The sequence below is a fragment of the Anomaloglossus baeobatrachus genome, chromosome 4 (genome assembly GCF_048569485.1).
Source record: "Anomaloglossus baeobatrachus isolate aAnoBae1 chromosome 4, aAnoBae1.hap1, whole genome shotgun sequence".
Classification (NCBI taxonomy): Eukaryota; Metazoa; Chordata; class Amphibia; order Anura; family Aromobatidae; genus Anomaloglossus; species Anomaloglossus baeobatrachus.
The window spans coordinates 73333040-73357150 of record NC_134356.1 but is presented as its reverse complement, the minus strand read 5'-3'; the positions used below and the strand labels follow the sequence as shown (position 1 = coordinate 73357150).

The window sequence follows — 24111 nt, the reverse complement described above, 5'->3', positions numbered from 1 at the left end:
AATCCGTAATAAAGTCCATGGAAATGTCTATCCAAGATTGACTGGGAACACTCAAAGGCTACAGACATCCTGAAGGACAAGAGTCCGATGCCTTTGAGTGTGCACAGGCGACACACGCAGATACCACATCCCACCAGATTCTGGGCCACCAAAAATGACGCAATATGACACCCAAAGTACCTTTAACCCTAGGATGACCAGCCACAACATAATCATGATGCTCTCCCTGAACCCTAAGACAAAGATTCGGGGAACAAATGACTTGTTCACCAGAACCCTAGATGGCACCTCACCTTGAGTCTTAGCAATTTCCGATTCTACATCAGTAATGAGCATCGACACCACCACTCCCTTTCGAAGGATGGGGACAGGTTCCTCAGAAGGTCCCCAGAAAACGTCTGGACAAGGCTTTAATGTTTTTAGAACCAAGGCGATAAGTAACGTAAAGATGAAACCTATTGAAAAACAATGATCACCGAACTTATCTTGGTGTAAGACGCTTAGCCGACTAAATGTAAAGAAGGTTTTTATGTTCAGTAATTAGTGTAACCGGATGAATAGTTCCTTACAGAAAGTATCTCCATTCCTCAAACACTAATTTGATTGCCAGTAATTAAATGTTACCAATATCGTAATTACAATCCACCCAACATATTTTCTTAGAAAAGAAGGTGCATGGATGCAGTTTACCAAGATTCAGAACCTTGAGACAATACAGCCACCACCCCCACTTCTCGTGCATTTACCTCTGCGTAAAAGGTTGAGACACGTCAAGCTGTATCAATATAGATGCAGACGAGACGCACTTCTTAATGCAGTTGAAAGCATGCAAAGCACTCTGAGTCCATTTAGATAAGTCTGGACCCTTCTTAGTCATTTTAGTAAGTGGTCTTGCAAAGGCAGAGCAATTTTTAATAAACTGCCTATAATAATTAGCTAATCCTAAAAAATATTGCAGAGCTTTAAGGTTTTCGGGATAGTCCCATTTCAAAATAGCCTATAATTTAGAGGGATCCAGTAGAAATAATGCACCCCAAAAATGGAGGTTCCTGAGAGGCGAACACACATATTTATTCTCTCTGAGGATTTGTAATACTTGAGTGACACATTCCAAATGAGACCCAAAATCCTGTGAATATATGAGAACATCATCAAGGTAAATGATTACAAATTTCCCTAACAGATAAGAAAACACATCATTAATAAAATGCTGACATACCACAGGTGTGTTGGTAAAACCAAATTGCATCACCAAATTTTCAAAGTGCCCCTCCGGTGTATTGAACGCCATCATTCACTCATATCCCTGTCTGACTCAAATCAGATTATAGGTCCCCCCAAGGTCGAGTTTAGAGAACCATTTATCACCGGCAAGCAGATAAATAGGTAACGAATAAGTGGCATGTGATACGGATCACGAACCGTTATTTGGTTGAGCTCACAGAAGTCCAGACATGGTCGTAGTCCACAATCCTTCTTTTTAACAAAGAAGAAATCAGCAAGGATGACCTAATGTGTCCTTTAGCCAAATTCACCGTTATATATGCCTTAAGCGCTAGTGTCTCATGGCCCGACAAATTATACAGCCTGCACTTGGGCAACTTTGCCCCTCAACCTTATGGTGCAGTCATAAGGTCTATGCAGTGGCAACTCCTGAAAACCCTTCTCAGAGAACACATCACCAAAATCTGAGAAAGGATCCGAACAACTAGTTGTTACCGCCGAAATACAGGTTCCTAGACAGTGTTCCGCAAAATCTGTGCTCCGTTTAAAGGGACTCTGTCACCTGGTTTTTCCACCTAATCTGAGAGCAGCATAACGTAGGAATCCTGATTCCAGTGATGTGTCACTTACTGGGCTGTGTAGCGTAGCTTTTATAAAATCACTGTTTAATCAGTGGTAGATTACCATTAGGGGACTACTTAGCATGTCCAGTATCTGCATGAGCTCATTATATCCCTGCTCTATGTTCAAATAACTGCTAGATCTTCAGCACAGAACACATTGATTTTATCAAAATGACAGCAAGCAGCCCAACACGTGATACATCGCTAGAATCAGGGTCTCTGTCTACATTATGCTTCTCTGAGATGGGGAAGCAAAAACCGGGTGACAGATTCTCTTTAATGTTGTCTTGGGTTTTCCAGTCAACAATGGCGTAATGTAATGCAAACCAGGGGAACCCTGGTACAATTTATACAGGGAAGCCCTTAAGCACATAACAAGAAATGAACTTCAAATGGAGTACCCCTATGGGGAGTTCCAGCCCCTGTACACACTCAACAAAACCTCCTTGAGAAAGATAAGACGAGTCAATGGCAAAATCCGAACTAGATTTGATAACTCCTTCACTTCTAACCCAGAAGAACGAGCAAACTGTTCATCAATAATATTGCCCCTGAACCACTATCCACAGTAATAGGTACAACAAGGTCCCCAACTTTAACCTCAGCAAGTATTAAACATTGAGACCTCATAGTGGAGGAAATACATAGTCCCTGGTTAGAAACCGCCAACCAACCAGGGTCTAGAAGTTTTCTGACTACCATTTTTCTTTGGGCACAGAAGGAAAAGTACTAACAAAGTGTCCCTTTTTGCCACAGTAAAAACAAACTCCTCCCCTTATAACAGTAGGGAAGCTTTTCCTGTCATGGGATGTCCCTCCAAGCTGCATGGGCTCGGGTGAGGCCTCCAGAGTAATGTCGATATGATAACCCCCTCCCAGAGAGTATTGGTATTTTATTATGAGACCTCTGTCAGAAACGATGATCAATATGAATTACAAGAGACAAGCACAATCAAGAGATGGGGGAGTTTCATACATTACCAACGCTTCCTTTACCCTCTCGGACACATATTGAAAAAATTGGCTTTTGAGCGCAGGATCGTTCCACAGAGTGTCCACGGTCCAGCACAGAATTTGGCACAAAAGTCCTCTATAAGTCGATTGAAGTGAATGGATCTTACACTCAGCTAAAGATACTTTGTCTGAATCATCATGAATAAGACCAAGTGCAGAGAAAAATCTGTCCACCAAAAAACCGTCAGAGAATGTACAGAATTGACACCAAAGTGAAGAAGAGAGTGGGCATGCGAGCAGGAGTGTGAAACACTCACCATCCTGCTCAGGAAGCAACTGGGCCTACTGACACTCTTCAGACATCACCTGCCAAGACTCCCGAGATCCAGACTGCATGATCAAGCCGAGAAAACCAGACGTTGCCTGTCAAGACCCCCGTGTTCCAGATTGTGCGGTCTAGTGGAGGAGATCAATTCCTGTGGGCAATCTGAATGGGCCAGGCCATTGCTTCCTGCTTAGCTCTGCGGTACTTAGTCATGTCAAGTAGTTCCTAAATTGGACTGTATTACTGTTATTGGGATTTTTTCTATTTTCTATTGCTAGTGGGATGTTGTTCGATTTTTTTCCCTGATGGAGCATTTTCACAGTTTATTGCTGCTGCTACCATGGGTCTCAGGCAGTTTGTGACCTGCCGGTTTGATTCAGTGTTTTATGGAATGAGCCGGAGGTCATTCTTAATTTCAAGTCTATGAGAGTCTCGTTCTTGTTCTCAAAGAATTGCATTGCAGGGCTTGTGACGTAACACCTGACTTATCAGAAATTGTGGCCACGTTACCGAAGCTGCGCCAACAAAAGTTAAAGACTCTGAAGACTGAGTAAATGACTGGGACAGGAATATTAGATTAGCATCACCACTCCAGCGCTTAAAAAATGCTGGTAGTAGTGCTTTAAGTGCAGAATCCAAGATTGTCTGTACTATAAAAAACACATTTAAAACTCTGCTTCACATCTGCATGACAAAAACATCAAATAAAGCAAAAATGCAGCAAAAATGCAATAACCATAGAAGATTATTTCGTAGTTCGGTGTGAACATCTGCAGAAAACAAAAAAACACAGTATTTACACAATGTGTGAACTCGGCTTTACAGACACAAAAAAAAGCAAGGTGTCATTTAGTGAAGACTAAAGGCTACTTTACACACTGCGATATCGGTCCCGATATCGCTAGTGTGGGTACCCACCCCCATCTGTTGCGTGACACGGGCAAATCGCTGCCCGTGTCGCACAACAGCCGTCACACATACATACCTGTCCGGCGACGTCGCTGTGACGGGCGAACCGCCTCCTTTCTAAGGGGGCATTCCGTGCGGCGTCACAGCGACGTCACTGAACCGCCGCCCAATAGCAGCGGAGGGGCGGAGCTGAGCGGGACGTAACATCCCGCCCACCTCCTTCCTTCCTCATAGCGGCCGGGAGGCAGGTAAGGGGAGCTTCCTCGTTCCTGCGGCGTCACACGCAGCGATGTGTGCTGCCGCAGGAACGAGGAACAACCTCGTTACTGCTGCAGTAACGAGATTTGAGAATGGACCCCCGTGTCGCCGATTAGCGATTTTGCACGTTTTTGCAACGATGCAAAATCGCTTATCGGTGTCACACGCAACGGCATCGCTAATGCGGCCGGATGTGCATCACGAATTCCGTGACCCCAACGACTCCGCATTAGCGATGTCGCAGCGTGTAAAGCCCGCTTAAGTACAAATTTGAAAGTTCTGATTGCTACAACTATGAATGAATGAATGAATGAATGAATGAACAAAAAACAAAGATCTCAACTAGAGATGAGCAGATCAATTTGCAGGACTCCAGTCCAGCATCCAGGTCAAATTTATTTTGCCAATATGTAGGGGGTCTGTATTTCTACTGTGGAGGTGTGGAGCACTTCATCCATTCATTTCCCGGGAGACCAGGACTCTCCTGCCTAGGGTCAGTTGGAAGAGTGACCTTTGGCGAGAACAAATCTTTGTTGACCCTACCTGTCTGTTGAGTGTAAAGGCATTCGGTTCTCTGAATTTGACAACCTAAATTCCGGATTTGTTGAAAACGTTCGCCAACAACCTGTGATGTATCATTACCAGATCCCCGTCCAATGCCTCCGAAGTCCCTTGACGGTTTCTGTGGTGGATGTGTGCCGCCCCTGTGGAAGCAGCCGAGCTGCTCGGATCTGGGTTCACTGTGGCTCGAGGGTCTCCGGACCCGGGGTTGTGCGGCAACTCAAATGAAATGGAGTATTTACAGGGGAAATTATATAGTTAGTGACGCCACCCGTGGTGTACGGTAATTTGGGAGTTCCGCCACTGCCGTTGGGAGTATCCGGGGTGATGGAGTGGGGCAGCAAGGTGTCGTTGCCCTCCACGGGTAGGGGAAGATGCCCCGGGACTCGGTGAGGGGGTGCGGTGGGATGCAGGAGTCACTCTCGTACTTACTCAGTCCATAAGCAGACGCTGATAACCGGGTAAACCAACTCTCTGGGTGCCGCTGCCACTGAGGGGAGCTCGTCCAAGTCCCGTCCCCTACAGTATTGCCTGGTGATCCGTGACCTGCCTCCTGGCACTTAGTTTAACTTCAACGTGGTGGCCTAGTAGTATGGAACTAGCCGGACCCCGCTCCCCACTGTGGCTAAGTGTGGGAGGTTGCTCTCAGGGCTCATGCTTGGGATTTTTTGGACTGTTTTGGATTAGAAATTCCTATCCCCCTCGTTGCACTAATGCCCCGATTCTGGAGCGGGTGGGAACAGATCATAAAGGCTCCATTCTCCTCAGGTGAATTGTCGGGTTGCCTGAAGCTACTCCCCGACCTAGGGTCCGTGTATCCCATCGTGGCTTCGGTCCCAGACCAGTGATGGTGCTAGGCTGCCGGCTGTCCTACTCAACAGGTCCAGGCACCTCACCATGATTCCCTGCGACCGGGGTCCCACTCCTCTAGGCCCAGACCACCATCTGCAACCTAGACAGCTTCTCTTGGGAGCCACTACTCCCAACCTCCTCTGAGCTCTTCACAGTTCGAGGGTTCCTCACTACACTCTTCACTCTTTCTGACTACACTCCACACCTTCCCTCCCTGACCCCCCAGGTGGACGACTCTATTCCACTCAAGCCGTCCACTGGTGTGCCTGGTGGGTGTGGTGCAGGGTCTATCTAGCATTTGATTTTCTGTTGGAAGCAACACTGTCAGACAGGGATTCAAAACCATGAGGGACTTGGAATACTGCATGGAAGGGCAGTTTGTGCAGTACCCTGTGACGACCTGATAGTCCAGGGGCGTCACAGATGGAATGTCAAGCGCCAGGGAGGGGCAGTCGTGAGCGAGGGTCTTAGCAGATGTCCTCAACCCACCCCGGCACAGTACAGACACAGGGGGCAGAGTGGAGTAGGTGTTATGCGGTGGTTGTGTGGAGGTGGTACCTGCTGTCTGCTGTATCTCCGAATCTTCAGACAGCTTCTCTGCCTCCCATTCACTTTCATGGGCCTCATGCCCCATGCGTTTAGTAAACAGGTGACCACTAGGTAAAACTTGCAAAACATTACTGTATAGCAGTTTAACAGATATTTTCCACTTCTTCATTACAGAGTCCTCATCAACATTATCATCCTTCAAATACTTTGGTTCTAACATCCGATTCAGCCTTGAGAATACAGCCATGGTGTGGTGACTGACCCTTCCTCTTTGGACACACTCTCTTAGCATGGTGGTGGGACACTCAGCTAACGGATAGGTAGACACTTGCATTACCGCCGCAACTGCTTTCCCCCTGGTACCGGCAGATGATGCCTCAAGTAGGAGCACTCCTAGACTTAAATCCCGATGCAATAGAGTCCTTGCTATCACCCTGCTCTTCCCTCTCTTTCCTTCAGCCTCTGTTCCTGTAGCAGGGACCAGGGGATGGTGGAGGTTTGAGCTTCCTCCAATCCTTAAGTCCTGTCCCTGTCAGCTCCACTATTTTGACTCCACTCTGCGCTTCAGCTTCTGTCCCTTCTGGACTTCTTTCTCTTGTTCCTTGCACTAGAACAACTTTTCCCTATCTACAGGCCTGCTCAACTTCTAGCCTTTTTATCCCCTCCTATCCTGGGGACCGTCCCTCCCTATTTAACTCTCTCTTCCCTGCCATGGCCCAGTACATCCCTTCTATCTAAGGAACCCAGGACTCATGACCCCCAGTGGCAGCCGGCTGTACTACACACGAAGAAACAATACAAATATATAAACTTTGCCCTATCCAATACCAAAGTAAAAGTGGAGGCAGTTGGGTACTGGTCACCCTATTACAGGAACACTCTGCACGGAACAAATGATTTGTTTCCCAGCAGGTGGAACTTCAAGTAGGAGCTTCGCATACGGAGAAGATATCCTTCCTGGTGCTTCTAAACTTGTCCTGTCCTCTTGTTCTGTGCCCACAATCCTGAGAGGTGTTTCAGTGAGGCAGAATTGCAGCAAAAAATATCTGGTTCCTGAAGCCCCAGTGATGACTACCCTGGAGGCCGGTGTCGTCTTTCGCCTTTGAGAGTCCAGGAACAAGTCCGTCAAGCAGAAACCATGCAGTCTAAATCTTCCACCAGCCATGAATTCATCCACCAAATCTAAAGACAAGTTGCTGGAGAAGAGAACTCTTTTAGGCCTGGTGAAAAGGGGACGTAAGGGAGGGTTACTGTAGTGCCGGCATCCCTGCAGGGACAGCAACGTTCCACCCTGACTGGGTTGCGTCCTCCCCCACTGCCCTGCAGCCATCCACATGTGCTCCTGCTCTTTCTTTCCCCCAAGGCTTTTGCACACCGCAATGTTTAGGGCACACACGTGCACACTGGCCCATCTCTTAAAGGGCCGGTGCATTTTGCGGAAATGCTTCTCAGCCAAGGGCTGAAAGGCACTATGTATTTAAAGCACCCTCCCAACGGGGGAGGTGCCTGTGTAGCGCCATTAGTTAGTTAGTCTTCTGTCTGCTAGCTAGTTGTCATGTGCTGTAGTTCCTGTGTCTGTCCCCTATAGTGGTAGATGCCTTCCCAAACCTATCTGTCCCTACTGTGCCCACCTTACCTGTCTGTATCCAACCCCCTGTCTGCTTCAGCCATCCGACCTGTGCCTGCCTGCACCTGTGTCTGTACCTAAGTCTGTCTCCTGTCCTGGGGTCAGCTGCCACAGTCTCAGTCACTGCCTTGGGAGTGGTACCTGGCATCTCCCTCTCGGCAGGTGCTTAGTCAAGCCCCTTCCACTAAAACGTAATCCCGGGATCCCCTTGCTGTCCAGTGGGTCCACTCCAAGCCCAGAAAGGAAAAGACAAAGGTAATAGTAATCATCAGCATTAGGACTGAGAAGAAAAGGACCATATCTCAGCAGACAGAGAAACTGACCACAGAGCAAGAAGTCATCGAATCAAATCCCCAAGTCAAGGCATGACAATCATTTCATTGCAAATTGACCACAGAAACTCTCAGTTGGTTTCAGAGAAAGAAAATAAAGCTTCTAGAGTGGCGTAGCCAATCACCTGAACTGAATCCAATAGAAAATTTATGGAAGAAACTAAAGCTCAGAGTTCATAGAACGAGCCTACGTAACTTTCAGGATTTGAAGAGTGTTTGTGTTTTAGAATGGGTCAAAATCACACCTGAGCAATGCATGTGACTAGTTTCTCCATACAGGAGGCGTTTTTAAGCTGTCATTACCAACAAAGGCTTTTGTACGACGTATTAAATAAATTTCAGTAACTGTGTTAATTACCTTTTCCCTGTGTAATTTCTCATTATTATACATCACTAAATTTATGGACATCTATGATTTGATTTATTTGCTGGTGTAGATTGGATGGGTTGTTACTGACATCTAGTGAGAAATTCATGTCAATAGCACCTTTAGAAATATATTTACTTAGAAAATTGGTGACGTGTTCAATACTTATTTTATTCGCTGTAAACCTCCTTCTCTAAATCCTTCCAAAATAGATTCTTATTTGAACACAACTACATAGTGTTACTGCGCTGGTATTTACCACCCCCAAGGTGGCTCAAGCAGTTCAGAGACGTTAAATTCCAGGTGATATGCTTCATACATTGCCAAAAACGTCTTTGCCTTTAGCTATGTTGCTATATACTTATTCTTACCGGTATTTTTCAAGTGAAAGAGGCCCTGTAAAACAAACACATCTTCATTAATCCAAAAAACAACTTATGTCATTATCTCTTTTGTCTTTGCCAACTATAGCAGCTGCTTAAAAATTGAATGTTTTCTAAGGAAAAACATCGCCTTTCATGGTATATAACAAAGAATTTCTTCTATTTTCCAAGATAGATAAGAGATATTTAAGAAAACTGGACCCCATAATGCAAACAAATTTATTATACTCCAAAAACAACATCCTTATTAACCCATTTGATGCCCTTATCCTAGATATTCCAGTTTGCCTTGTTATCCCACGATTAAAAAGCTTGACCTTGTCCATGTCATTTATAAAATGCTTTTTTTTAATAAATTATTTTATTTATTGTATTATACAATTTTTTTTCTCTAGTCATTTGAGTAACACCAAGCTTAGGTGTGAGATGATTGAATCAGGACACAATGAACTGACAACATATTTTCTCTGAGCGATGAAGTACATCGAAGGCGCAGTCAATCATCTAGGACCGAGGTACAGAGAAACAGTGCAGCACCTAATGAATACTAATAAAAAAAAAACAATGAAAAAACAAAAGGCTGACTCACTGTGTGCTATAGTTGAATAAATGAGGTCTCGACCAAACCCCATCAACCAAGAAGAATATATGTATAAGACATATCAGAGACTAGAAAAGCATACAAAAAGAAAATGATAGACAATACCTTCTGGGGTGAGAGGAAAGAGAAAGAAGAAAAGGGGCAAGATACAGCAGGGAGTGGGCGACAAACTGTAGCATTCAGTCCAGGATGGATCCACGGGACCATGCACCGGACTCCCCCAGGGAGGCCACCAGGAGCGAACCGCTATACAGGGACTGTCTGGCGACCACCCCAGAGGGCCTAGATGCAAAGCAGCCGGAACACAGGCGGGATACGGGGAGTGTCCTTGGAAGGTCAGGGCAGAATACGGGGACTGATGCCACGGACCAGAGGGAATCTAGACGGATGACCGGAGTCGGGTGGAGACAGCAGGCGAAGTCCGGAACCAGTGATAAATGCAGGCTGGAGACGTCGGATGTAATCCAGAGCTGGTGGCGGAGTGAAGCAGAGGGAAGATGGTGAGATCCACTGCTAACTGTCATTAGGGAATCTCCAGGGAGCCGGAAGAGCTGAGGCATACACTGGGCGTCAGGTTCTGAGGGTAGAGACAGGGTTAATCCAGGAACAGAACACAGAGGGCTTGAACATTAACACAAGAGACTAAGCTGCAAGAACTCGTTGAACAAGCACCGTCCACATGCAAAAGGAAGTCTATTATACCCTGCACCTGTAATCGGCCATATCCTGTTCCAGGGATGCTGGCCCTTTAAGAAGAGGTGAATGAGCGTGCCCGCGCCCTAATGCGCATGCGCGAAGCCCGGGAGCCTGAGACAAGTACAGGATGCCGGGGACAGGACACAGGGGAGCCGGGGGCAGAGTCCCAAGCCGTAGGAAGCCGGCGGGACCGCCGAGCAGGGAGCACGCAAGATACAGGGGAGTAGGAGCGGGAACAGCAGCCGCGGTCAGTACGCACGTGGACAGTGGATAAGGAGTGGCGCTGTGATCCCAGGACCAGATCAGTGAGTAAGGAGCGGTGCCGGGGCCCCGGGGGCGTGACAGAAACCCCCCACGCCTCCCTCACCGCAACCTGGCCAGGAAACTGCACAGAAGAGGAGCAGCGACGTTCTCCCGAGGTTCCCAGGATCGTTCCTCAGGACCGAAACCTTCCCAATCAATGAGAAAGTACGACCTACCTCTCACCCTCTTCATGGCCAAGATGTCTCTTACCTCGTACACATCATCATCAGAAGCAAGAGGAGGAGGAGAACTACCGGTATCAGGGAAGTAGGGCGAGAGGACCACCGGTTTGAGCAAGGATACGTGGAAGGAATTCGGAATGCGCATCGTGGCTGGAAGCTGCAGTTTGTACAAAACTTCGTTGATCCTTTTGAGAATCTTAAAAGGACCGATGTATCGAGGACCCAACTTGTACGATGGGATCTTCAGCCGGACGTATTTGGAGGACAGCCACACGTTATCTCCCGGGGAGAAATGAGGAGGATCGAGGCGTCGTTTGTCAGCATGTTTCTTCATCCAAAGAAGGCACATTCCAGGGATGTCTTGACAGCACTCCATATGTTGGAGAAGTCTGTGGAGAGTGCATCAGCAGCAGGAACACCAGAACTAGAGGGCACCGGCAGCGGCACGGAAGGCTGAAGACCATAGACAATACGGAAGGGAGAACTGGCGGAGGATTCACTGACATGATGATTGTAGGAGAACTCAGCCCACGGAAGCAGCTTGGACCAGTCGTCATGATGGGAATTGATGAAGTGCCGGAGAAAGGATGTCAGAACTTGGTTGACTCGTTCGACTTGGCCGTTTGACTGAGGATGGTATGCAGACGAGAAGTCCAGAGACACTCCTAGTTATTTGCAGAGCGCCCTCTAGAAGCGCGAGGTGAATTGAGTTCCCCTGTCGGACAATATGTGCAGAGGAAAGCCGTGAAGTCGGAAAATGTGTTGAATGAAGTTGTCTGTGAGTTCCGGAGCAGGGAGCAGTCCAGGCAAGGGGACAAAATGAGCCATTTTGGAGAAACGGTCCACCACGACCCAGATGGTTGAATAGCCAGAAGATGAGGGCAAGTCCCTGATAAAATCTATGGTGATATATCTGCCATGGTATGGAAGGAATGGGCAGAGGCAAGAGACGACCAGAGGGCAGCTGCCTGGGAGTCTTGTTGCGGGCACAGGATGGACATGCCGACACAAAAGAGATGACATCCTTGTGGAGAGACGGCCACCAGTAGTGACAGGCGATCAGGCACCAAGTCTTCTTCTGGACTGCATGTCCAGCCACCTTCGAGGAATGGCCCCATATAAGAACTTTCCGTCTGTCGTTCTCTGCAACGAAGGTCTTCCCCGGGAGAATGTGTGACAAGGTGATCGGAGACACTGAGATGACCTTACTAGGACAAATGATGGACTGGTCCTTCTCGTCCTCTTGCTCTGCAGGTACAAAGGACCGGGACAGGGCATCTGCCCGCACGTTCTTGTCAGCATCCAGAAATGGAGTTGAAAGTCAAACCGGGCAAAAAACAAGGACCACCGGGCTTGTCGCAGATTGAGTCTTCGGGCCGAATGCAGGTACGCCAGGTTTTTATGGTCAGTGTAGATTATGACCGGATATACAGCTCCCTCCAGCAGGTATCACCACTCCTCCAAGGCCAGCTTTATAGCCAGAAGCTCCCGATCGCCGATGGTATAGTTGCGTTCCGGGACGGAGAAGGCATTGGAGAAGAAGCCACAGGTAACCATTCTTCTGGAGGACGATTTCTGCATGAGTACGTCACCGGCGCCCGAAGAGGAGGAATCCACTTCCAACATGAATGGTCTATTCAGCTCGGGTCTATGGAGAACTGGAGCGGAAGCAAATGCCTGTTTCAAGGAATGGAAGGCATCTTCGGCCTCAGGAGACCATTCCTGTGGATTCGCTCCTTTCCAGGTCATGGCGGAGAGGAGGGCCGTCCGGTTTGAGAAGTGGGGGATGAATTGACGATAATAGTTCTCAAATTCAACGAAGCGTTGAATGGCTTTCAGTCCTGAGGGAAGAGGCCATTTAAGGATGGAGGACACTTTCTCCGGATCCATCTGTAGGCCCGTATCGGAAATAACGTATCCAAGAAAAGGAAGGGATGTCTGTTCAAACACGCACTTCTTATATTTGGCGTACAGGCGATTCTCTCTAAAGCCTGCTTTACACGCTGCCATGTATCTTACAATGTGTCGGCGGGGTCACGTCGTAAGTGACGCACATCCGGCATCGTAAGTTACATTGCAGTGTGTGACAGGTACGTGCGATTGCGATTGAACGTTAAAACATTCACCGCATACACATTGTGCCTTTCTCTAGAATTGCATGTCAGATTGTTCATCGTACCCGGGGTAGCACACATTGCAATGTGTGACACCCAGGGAACGATGAACAGATCTTACCTACGTCCTGCGGCTCCCGGACCACAATGCGGAAGGAAGGAGGTGGGCGGGATGTTTGCGTCCCGCTCATCTCCGCCCCTCCGCTTCTATTGCCCGGCTGCCGTGTGACGTCGATGTGACGCCGAACGTCCCTCCCACTCCAGGAAGTGGACGTTCGCCGCCCACATCGACGTCGTATGGAAAGTAAGTACGTGTGAAGGGGGTTAATCGTTTGTGCGGCACGTTCAACAAATTGAACGTGCCACACATACGATGGGGGCGTTGCAAATCGCATACGATATCGTATGCAAAATTGCAACGTGTAAAGCAGGCTTAAGCCTCTGCAGGACGAGACGCATATGCCTCCTGTGGGTCGATATGTCCGAAGAAGAACACAGGATGTCGTCCAGATAGATGACCACACAGTCGTACAGCAGGACCCGAAAGACGTCATTCACCAACTCCTGAAAGACAGCCGGGCCATTTCAGAGACCGAACGGCATCACACAGTATTCGTAGTGCCTGTCCCGGGTATTAAAGGCGGTCTTCCATTCGTCTCCCGGGCGAATACGGACCAAGTTGTACGCTCCACGGAGATCAAGTTTGGTGAAGATGCAGGCCCCTCTAAGCCGATCGAAGAGCTCTGGGATGAGAGGAAGAGGGTATTTGTTTTTCACGGTTATCTGGTTTAGACCCCTGTAGTCAATGCATGGCCGAAGGGATCCATCCTTCTTTTTCACGAAGAAAAACCCGGCCCCTGCAGGGGATGCAGATCTCTGGATAAACATCCTCGCCATGTTCTCAGCAATGTATTCCGACATGGCCTGTGTCTCTGCTGGTGACAAGGGATACACGTGACCTCGGAGAGGAGTAGACCCTGGCTGCAGGTCTATGGCACAGTCATAGGGTCTATGCGGTAGCAATACCTCGGCTTCTTTTTTGTCAAAGACGTCCGCAAAGGAAATAGGCAGACGGCAGTCTTGGTAGGGAGTCCGGTGTCGGAGGCTGATGGAGTGGACGAACTGGTTGAAGACAAGTCTCGTGGCAGGCCTGGCCCCATGTAGTGATCTCCCCGGAACGCCAACTGACGACAGGTTCATGTGCTCGTAACCAGGGTAGCCCCAGCAGGATTGGGTGAGCAAGCTTCGGCAGGGCGTAGAAGGCGATCCGTTCAGTGTGCAATGTGCCTATACTGAGTTCCATGGGTGTTGTGACGAAGAGCACAGCCTTGGAGAGGGGTCTCCCGTCCACGGAAGCGATCACCAGGGGTTCCGAGAGTGGCCTGACAGGAATGCGATATTTGTCCATCGTCGCCTGTTGTATGAAGTTGCCCGCTGAGCTGAAGTCCAGATACGCCTCCGCAGTGAACCAGGACTCCTTCCCTGTCACTTGGAAGGTCAGTGTGACCAGGGATGAGAGGGCCTTGGCGCCTAGGTTGGCCTCTCCTAACAACCCTAGGCCTTGGAGTTTCCCGACCTTTCAGGAAAAGAACGGATCAGGTGTGTGTTGTCTCCACAATAGAGGCATAGGCCCTTGGTGAGCCGCTCCACCCAGCGTAGTGCCGCTTGACCCAGACTATCCACTTGAATAGGTTCGGAGGTATAAGAACCGGATGACAGCAACTGTGGGGGAACAGACGTCTTCGGAGTAGGAACGTGACGCACCGGTCTCCTCTCACGGATTGCTTCCTTGGTCCGTTCCTGGAAGCGGAGGTCAATCCGGGAGGCCAGAGAGATTAGGCCATCCAAGGTAGTTGGTACTTCACGTCCAGCCAACTCGTCCTTGATGTGACCGGAAAGACCCTCCCAGAAGGCGGCGGACAACGCTTCATTGTTCCATCCTAATTCAGAGGCAAGCGTGCGAAAATGGATGGCGTACTGGCCAACCGTTAGAGCTCCTTGGCATAACCGAAGGAGTGAAGAAGCCGCTGAGGTGGTGCGTCTGGGCTCGTCAAAGGTTCTGCGAAAGGTCTCCAGAAAGTCCCGAATGTTGTGGGTCACCGGATCTTCTCTCTCCCACAGGGGATTCATCCAGGCCAACGCCTCCCCCTCAAGATGAGACATCAGAAAGGCCACCTTTGCTTGATCCGAGATAAAAAAGATGTGGGAGTAACTTGAAATGCAGGGAGCATTGCTTCAAGAGGGCTTGAACACTAGCACAAGAGACTAAGCTGCAAGAACTCGTTGAACAAGCACCGCCCGTATGCAAAAGGAAGTCTATTATACCCTGCACCTGTAATCGGCCATATCCTGTTCCAGGGATGCTGGCCCTTTAAAAAGAAGTGAATGAGCGTGCCCTCGCCCTAATGCGCATGCGCGAAACCCGGGTGCCTGAGACAAGCACAGGAGGCCAGGGACAGGACGCAGGGGAGGCGGGGGCAGAGTCCCGGGCCGCAGGAAGCCGGCGGGACCACCGAGCAGGGAGCACAGGAGACGCTGAGGAGCAGGAGCGTGAGCAGCGGCCACGGTCGGTCCGCACGTGGACCGGGTCAGTGGATAAGGAGCCCCGGGGGCATGACACAAACATTCAACACATTACTTTTGTAACAAAAACCTGTATTCACATAACTCTTAAAAGGAGATCCAGTAATATCATTACTTAAAGGGGTTGTCCAGCTTTAGGGTGCAAGTCTGCAGTCTCTCCAGGATTTCTCTCGTGCTGCACCAGTTTTCTGGACTGCGCTACCCCAGACAATCCAGTTAATTCCCAGTAGCCAGTTTCAACTGTGCCCTTAAAAACACATGTCTTAAGACTAGCCTATCACCTCACCTCACTAATCTAAACAACTATCCCCTGTTTTCTCCTCCACACACAAGGTAGCACTTTGTATCTGTACCTGTGCAGATACTGGCTGGTCACTGGTTCATGCAGCATTATTTGAATCCCCTTATTTATTATACTGATGGCTGGACCTTACATGATAAACACTTTATTATATTTACCTTTTGTGTCACCCCTATTTCCTCATAGGCCCCCTTCACATGTAGGAGGGAAAGTTGTGTGGCATGTCTATTTAATAAAGGATTTTTGTGTGTGTGTCTTTATTTTTCATTACTGGGTTAGTAATGGGGTGTCTGATAACCACCTCTTCATTTCTAATACCTAGGCTTGATGCCAGCTCTGTTTTTGGACAATACATAACTGACATTAACCCCAAAAACCATTATCCTGATTGCCAACGCACCAGGTCAATTGGGAAGAGCCAAGGCAAAATGATGCTCCACTTCTGGGGCAGGTACAGGCTGGTATTTTTAGGTTGGCAAGGGACCAATAACCAAGGACCTGATAGTGTCAGTTAATATAAAAAAAACCTGACAGGCGCATCCAAGAAACAGACAAACGTGAACAGGTGCATACTGAATGAACTAGTCAATACAATTAAAGCAAATACAGCTGCACACTGAAATACTACACTAGATAAACATTAAATATAATACATCTGAAACTGCATTACTGCCATAGAAAAAAGGATTAAAATTAGGTACTTGGTACCTATGAATTTGACCAGTTGAGGATAAGCCCAGCAGCCAGTGACAAGGTAGGTGTACCTCAATGTGTGGACCCTATCCAGGAATGCCTCTACCTCGGCTGAAAACCTACAATTTAACGGGCAACTAGGATCTAACTATAATTCTAATTAATACATCCTTCGTTGGTGGGCAAAATGTTCAGTGAGAAGGGCGTATACTACAAATATTAAAAAACTGACACCTAGGAAGGAAGGAACTAGTCAAATTGGCCAAAATAATACAGTTCCAAATGTCTTATATTCTTTTGCTGGTGATCAAAAATGGGGTGAATCCCACATTTTTTTTATTTAATTCAATCATTTATTTATTTGGTTAATAGCTGTACAATCTATCTATCTATCTATCTATCTATCTATCTATCTATCTCTATCATCTATCTCTTTATCTCTCTATCTTTACACATCGTTAACAACTTTACGACCAAGGGCATACCAGTACGTCCTTGATTGTATAGCGGTAATCACCGCTGGCTGCTGCAGTGAGCCAGTGGTGATCCCCACACATATCTGCTGATTTGAACAGCAGACATGTGGGGCTAACAGGTGTGAGTGGATCCGCGATCCACCCGCGCCTGCTAGCCACTTAGATCGCGCTGTCAAAATGTGACAAAATGTGCAATTTAAATGGCCACGGTGGAGAATGCACCGTTCTTCGTCATCGGTGGCCCCGTGACGTGATCGCGTGGAGCCGATGGTTGACATGGTAGCGACGCGTCATGTGATGACTCCTGTCGCTATCATGATGTATTTCCTGTGCGAGCCCATAGAGCGGCGGCTCACACAGGAACGCTGCATTTCTGCTGAACAGAGTTATGCAGCTCTAATCAACAGAAATGCGCAAGCGATCAGACTGTGCAGCGATAACGTCCCCTAGGGGGACTAAAAAAATAAATAAATGTAAAAAATGTTTTTAAAAATATGAAAAATAAGAAAAAACTACTCACCCCTCATTCGCCCCATTGAAAATAAAAAACTGTTAAAAAATAGAAAATATATACACTAATTTGGTATCACTGCGTTCATAAATGCTCGACCTATCAAAATATAAAATCAATAAATCTGTTGGGTACACGGGGTGGCAAGAAAAAAATTCCAAATGCCAAAATTCTGTTTTTTGGTTGTCGCAAAAAAATGTTTTAAAACGCAATAACATGATCAAAACGTTGCATCTGCACAAAAATGGTATAATTAAAAATATCAGCTCAAGACGCAAAAAAATAAGCTGTCACTGAGTCCCAGATCCCTAAAAATGAGAACGCTAAGGGCGGCTTTGCACGTTGCAACATCACACGTGCGATGTCGGTGGGGTCAAATCGAAAGTGACGCACATCCGGCGTCACTTTCGACATTGTAGTGTGTAAATTCTAGATGACACGATTAACGAGCGCAAAAGCATCATTACCGTATCATCGGTGTATTCTCCGACATTTCCATAATGCCGGTGCCGCGACAGGTACGATGTTGTTCCTTGTTCCTGCGGCAGCACACATCGCTGTGTATGAAGCCGCAGGAGCGAGGAACTTCACCCTACCTGCCGCTAGCGGCTATGCGGAAGGAAGGAGGTGGGCAGGATGTTTATATCCTGCTCATCTCCGCCCCTCCACTTCTATTGGCCGCCTGCCGTGTGACGTCGCTCTGACGTTGTACGACCAGCCCCCTTAGGAAGGAGGCGGGTCGCCGGCCAGAGCGACATCGCACGCCAGGTGAGTGCATGTGATGCTGCCGTAGCAATAATGTTCGCTACGGCAGCTATCACAAGATATCGCTGCTGCGACGGGGGCGGGGACTATCGCGTGCGACATCGCAGCATCGGCTTGCGATGTCGCAACGTGCAAAGCCCGCCTAAGGCTCTCAGAAAATGGCACAAAAAGCTCTACTCTTTTTTTGGACAAACTTCTGAATTTTTTTTACCTTAGATCAAAGTAAAAGTATACATGTTTGGTATGTACAAATTTGTACCGACCTGAGACATCATACGGACACATCAGTTTTACTATATAGTGAACAGGGTGAATAAAACATCCCAAAAACAATTGTGCAATTGCACCTTTTTTTATAATTTCACAGAACTTTTTTTCCTGCTTTACAGTACACTATATGGTAAAACTAATGGTTTCATTAAAACGTACAACTCATCCCGAAAAAAAAATAAGTCCATATGTGGCAATATTGGCGGAAATATAAGAAAGCTATAGCTTTAGGAAGAAGGGGAGTAAAAAACGAAAACAAAAATTGTCCAGGAGTAAAGGGGTTAACATCTAAAAAAATATTAATTTCAGTGTGAAGTGTTTTTTTCTGTTACGTGTCAGGCCTGTTTCACACGTCAGTGATTCTGGTACGTATGTGACAGTTTTTATACGTACCAGAATCACTGACATACGCAGACCCATTAAAATCAATGGGTCTACCCCCACATCAGTGATTTTTCACTGACTGTGTCTCCATGTGGCGTACACGTGTGACCGTGTGCTCCGCACGGAGACATGTCCGTTTTTTTATGCCATCACTGATGTCCCACGGACCACACTATGGTGCGATATGTGTAACCCATACCAGAAAAACACGTACATTGAAAATAAAAAGCTTTTTAAACTCATCCATCTCCAACAACGCTGTCTCCGGCCACTGCTCTCTGCTGCTTCCAAGCCGGCTAATTATACTCATTAATATGCACTGCACAGAAGACCTGGAAGTAGCTGCAGCGGTGAGACAGCAGTGGCCGGACACAGCATTCAGGAGACTTCAGCACCATGGAAAGCAGGAGCGGGGATAGGTGAGTTTATCTCTATGTTCTATCACGGATCATGGATCATGGATAGCACATGGAGAACACGTGTACCGTGAATCACGGCACACGGAGGGACACATACATGTTTAACACGTCTGTGCTTTTCACTGACGTGTGAAACAGACATCACCTGGATTTCACATAGATGGCACCCGGATAGCACATAGAATCACACATGTAAAAATGGAGGGCCACACGGATGGCGAAAACGGAAATTGCCTCACGTTTTCTTTGTGTGCACGTGTGAAGGGGGCCATAGATTGTACGCCAAATTTTATGTCTTGAGCTGAGGTTATTTTGTAATGTCTTATCTTGTTTGTACAAGTTTTTTCTGAATTGTAAAGTGCTGTAGAAAAAATATCATAACATGGGATGATCTTGTGCCTGCATACTCCCAAGCGCCCACTAGGTGGCATCAGAGCCCTCTATTGCATCTTATAAGAAAAAAAACAGTCACTCCTATAACAATTAGCACGATCCTTTCATTTTCCTTGTGGTCTGAAGAGGCTGAGCTTTCAGCAAATCCCATATCCTGCTCTCAGCAGAGCAAGGCTGCCTATAGGAGATGTACAGGGATCCTGGGGTCAGTGCACACTGCTCATAGTGCACATGCTGACTGATGCATGGGTGTGTTACAGACTGCAGCCCTCACTGAGCACTCATGGTATAACTTATAGGAAGACAACAATGCCCCTTGAAGTGTAATGTGATCTGCATCCCCCCTGACATGGCTGCAGGACAGAGCCTTATGTTTAGAAAGAAAATATTTGCAAGCCCCATCTTCTCTCTGATGCCTTCTCATCTCAAGGAGCCTCAGTACAAGGAAACATCCAAACAAGGAGCTGAAGACTCATCCACTGCCTCCTCTGCAGCTCATCTGACCTGGTAAGAATGTAACTGGCACCCAGTGCCCATTGTATATATTCAAGTGTATGAGAAGAATGTGGATACAATGAATCAAGTGCTATAGCATATACATTTATTTCACATTTGTGAAGGTATAATAGTGAAATGATGATGGGAGAGGTATAAATATTTTTGGTTTGGAGGATACACCAGTTGATGTGACGAGACGCTGATTTGTGGTGTACCAAGAACAGATCGATTCTGGATATTGACTCTCATTTGTAGAAAAGGAAACACAAACACAACAATCAATTTATCCCATGTCTTTAATCTACACAATTCATGAACCCATTTGCTGATAGAGACACTCGACCTATAAGGAGCAGTCTCCAAATCTCAGGCAGAATTATAAAATCCAGCATGTGCGCCTTCATTTTATATGAAGGTGTAGCTTGGCTTTGCTTCACCTGCGGCAAAGCAATCAGTCCCTGTATTAAAGGGAATCTGTCAGTGGGCTCAACCTTCCTAAGCCGTCTATATGGGCGTGAAGGTCATAGAAAGATGAATAAAATGATATGTTGATATCTGCGATCTGATGAAGGGTTCTCGAGAAATCCACATTTTTCTTAACTTGAAAGTAAGATGTTGAGATCTATGATCGGGACATAGATCTCTGAAAGAATCTGTCTTCCAAGGTTATTTTAAATGAAAGGGGGTATTATCAGTGTGAAACATGTAGATCAGGAGAGCAGACTGTCAGTCATTACATGTCTCACACTGGTAATGCCCCCTTTCAGTTACAATAAGCTCTGGAGGTAGATTCTCAGAGAGATCTACCGTATTTTTTCGTTTTATAAGACTCACTGGATTATAAGACGCACCCCAAATTTGAAGGAGGAAAATAGGAAAAAATATATTTTTTACTGTTAAAATGAGGGTCTGTCTAAGGCTAAGGCCACAAGGGGGACTACTGCAATCTTCGTATGACGGGATAGCATAGCGGGAGCCGAATGTCATGCGAGTGTCACTGTGAGTGAGGTCCGATTGTGTGATTGGACCACAGCTGCGGGGGGCGAGCCGACACTAAGGAGGGGAGGGCAGGTGCTGTGGAGGGTAGAGCCAGCGCTGCAGAGGAGAGGGAGGGATTTATCTCCCTCTCTACTCCGTTGCCGGCTATTGCCATTCTCGCTCTGCACTCGCAGTACACCAGTGTACTGCGAGTACAGTGTTATTTTTCTCTCACCCCATGGATGCTGGCACATAGGCTAATATTTGTACGAGTGGAATGCAATGTTTTATCGCATTCCACTCGCTCCAATTTTCATGCCTTGTGTCTTATGCCTTATAATCCTAGTGCATTACCTCACCAGGGGGAGTGGCGGTGGTAGAGTGGCTCAGGAAGGTCACAGGAGGCAGGGTAGGCGATGCTGAGGGCTCGGAGGAGGGGGTGTCACGGCTCAATAGGGTCAGCAATACTGCGAGCTCACGGGGTGTCATAGCGGCGGGCACCATTGATCTGCTGGCCAGCTTGGAGGAGGGGATATCGCAGCTCAAGAGGGTCACTGTGCAGCAGTGGAGGGTCAGCGATACTGCAGGCTTACTGCAGCAAGCACCATTGATCTGCCGGCAGACAGCGGGCTCCATTGAATTGCCGGAAGACTTTAAGAAAATGGCCATGAAGGAGGTGCGTGCACAGATTGACACAATGAACTTCAAGAAAATGGCCGCTGAGTCCTATCTACGCACGCGCCACCTCCACGGCCATTTTCTTGAAGGCCATCTTGTCAACTGCGAGCAATTCAAAGCAGCCCGCAGATCAATGGCGCCCGCCACCGCAACACCCCACGATCCAAGCAGTATCGCCAACCCTTCACTGAAGAACATCGACTCTCTTGAGCCGCGACACCCCCAATTCCAAGCCTGCTGGTAGATCAATGGCACCCGCCGCAGTGACACCCCATGAGCCAGCAGTATCGCCGACTCTGCGCCACCACTGCTGCCCTGGTAAGCCATATGCGGTTTGTAAGATGTACCCCCATTTTTCCCTCAATTTTTGCGGAAAAAAGTACATTTTATAAATCGGAAAATACGATATGTCCAGCCCGCAGATCTTAACAGATAATTTACATATTAAGAAAAATGTGGATCTCTCAGGAATCATTCATTGGATTACAGATATCAAGATATTATTTAGCTCCCTACGAACTTCATGCCCATATAGATGCCTTAGGAGGTTTATTTCTACTGACAAATTCCATTTAACTCTTTCACGACCTTTGATGTAAGTTTACATTATGGTCAATAGGGAGTTCATAACCTATGTCGTAAACTTATGTCTTAGTGATTGCGTGGGCACAGGAACTGAGAGCTTGACAAAAATGATAGCTGAGCTCCGGCTGCCACAGCCAGGTCCGGTGCCTGCATTGCCCCAGGATGTTTAACCCCCTAAATGTTGCGATCAATTGCAATCACAGCTTTTAGAAGGCTGGGAGAGGGAATGCGCTCCCTTTTCCACCTAATTGGGACCCCTGAAACGTGATTATGGGCGTTTGATCGTTACTATGGTAATCCGAGGTCAAATGACAACCTACAGGTTAGCTGGCTTTGATGCACTGTTAGACCATGGTCAAAAAGGCTTCTGTCAGTGCAGGAAAAGAATATCTCACCAACCATTAAGCATGGGGGTGGATCAATCATGCTTTGGGGTTGTGTTGTACCTACTGGCACAGGGAACATTTCACAGTTAGATGGAAGAATGGATTCATTGAAATTTAAACAAATTCTTAATGCAAACAGAACACATCTGTAAAAAAGGTTGAAGTTAAAAAGAGGATGACTTTTACAAATGGAGAATGATCCTAAACACACGTCAAAATCCACAATAGAAGAACTCAAAAGGCGCAAGCTGAAGATTTTAAAATGGCCCTAACAGTCCCCTGATTTGAACATCATTGAAATTCTGTGGTTAGACCTAAAAAGAGCAGTGCATGCAAGACAAAAATAATCAATCATGTTTTTACGCCATTTTCAAATCACCATGAATAATCTGATCACGGTGTTGTGCGGGTCATTACAATAATGGGTGAACCAAATATGTCCATGTTATTTGCTGATTTGTGATGCATATTATTATTTTTTTTAATTGACATTAAAATGTATTTGCTTTATTTTTTATATTTTTTTAGTAATTTTATATGAAGAAAATAAATATCTATTTTATCCTCCATCTAGAAAACAGTCCCTGACAGAAGTTCTGTCGCTTATCCATGTTATGTAAATAAAAGCTTATAACCTGACTTTAAATTCATCCATTGGTTTCATAAATTACTCTTTTGAAATCTGAACCCCTCCCAAATTTGGTTTAGGTTATAAAAATAAAGTTGCTGCAAAGCTGAAATATTGATTATTGAATGAACACAGAAAGGTCAGATTTTAGCAAGACAAAAGTTTTGTTGCCTTGTCATATAATGCACCCAATCCTAGTTTACATCCTCACCTGTGCTCACTAAATGATCAGTTAATTATTGGGTGTGTATAAAAAGAAACCCAGCACCCCAGACCTTCAGTTAAACTGCAAGTTGACCTCTGACAACATGCCAAAAATCCACCCTGCAACCAAAGCTTTGATTATCAAGAGGCTGAAGAACAGATCCACTGCAGTGGTGGCTGGCACCTTTAATCAGTCTCAGCGTCAAGTACAAAGAATTAAAAAAAGATTTGAATAGACTGGAGATGTTTTTGACAAGCCCAGTGTTACGTCACCACCGGAGTCTGCTCCATCGACTTCTGCTCCGATCGCCAGGCGACACTGTGTTTCTGCCGTGGATGGTGCTGGTGATGGGAGAGGAGTCGATGCCAGCGGCGCCGGTGAACGCAGGCTCCGTTCATCCACTGGTCTGGATTTCCTGGGCATCTGCAGTGCCACTGGCTGACTGACCACACCCTTTTTAATTCCCCTCCTGTCTGCTGACCTCTGCCAGAGATAGTTC

General features: G+C 46.9%; 1 protein-coding gene across 2 annotated transcripts in view; it reads left to right on the top strand.

Moving 5' to 3' along the window:
- Positions 1-19779: 19779 nt before the first annotated feature.
- The window catches only part of RELL2 (RELT like 2), a 135913-nt gene continuing 131581 nt past the window's right edge, over positions 19780-24111 (top strand). For both annotated transcript variants that reach the window (XM_075344400.1, XM_075344398.1), the window contains exon 1: positions 19780-20161. The gene's annotated coding sequence lies outside the window, so the exon portion shown is untranslated. The remainder of the gene's footprint in view (positions 20162-24111) is intronic.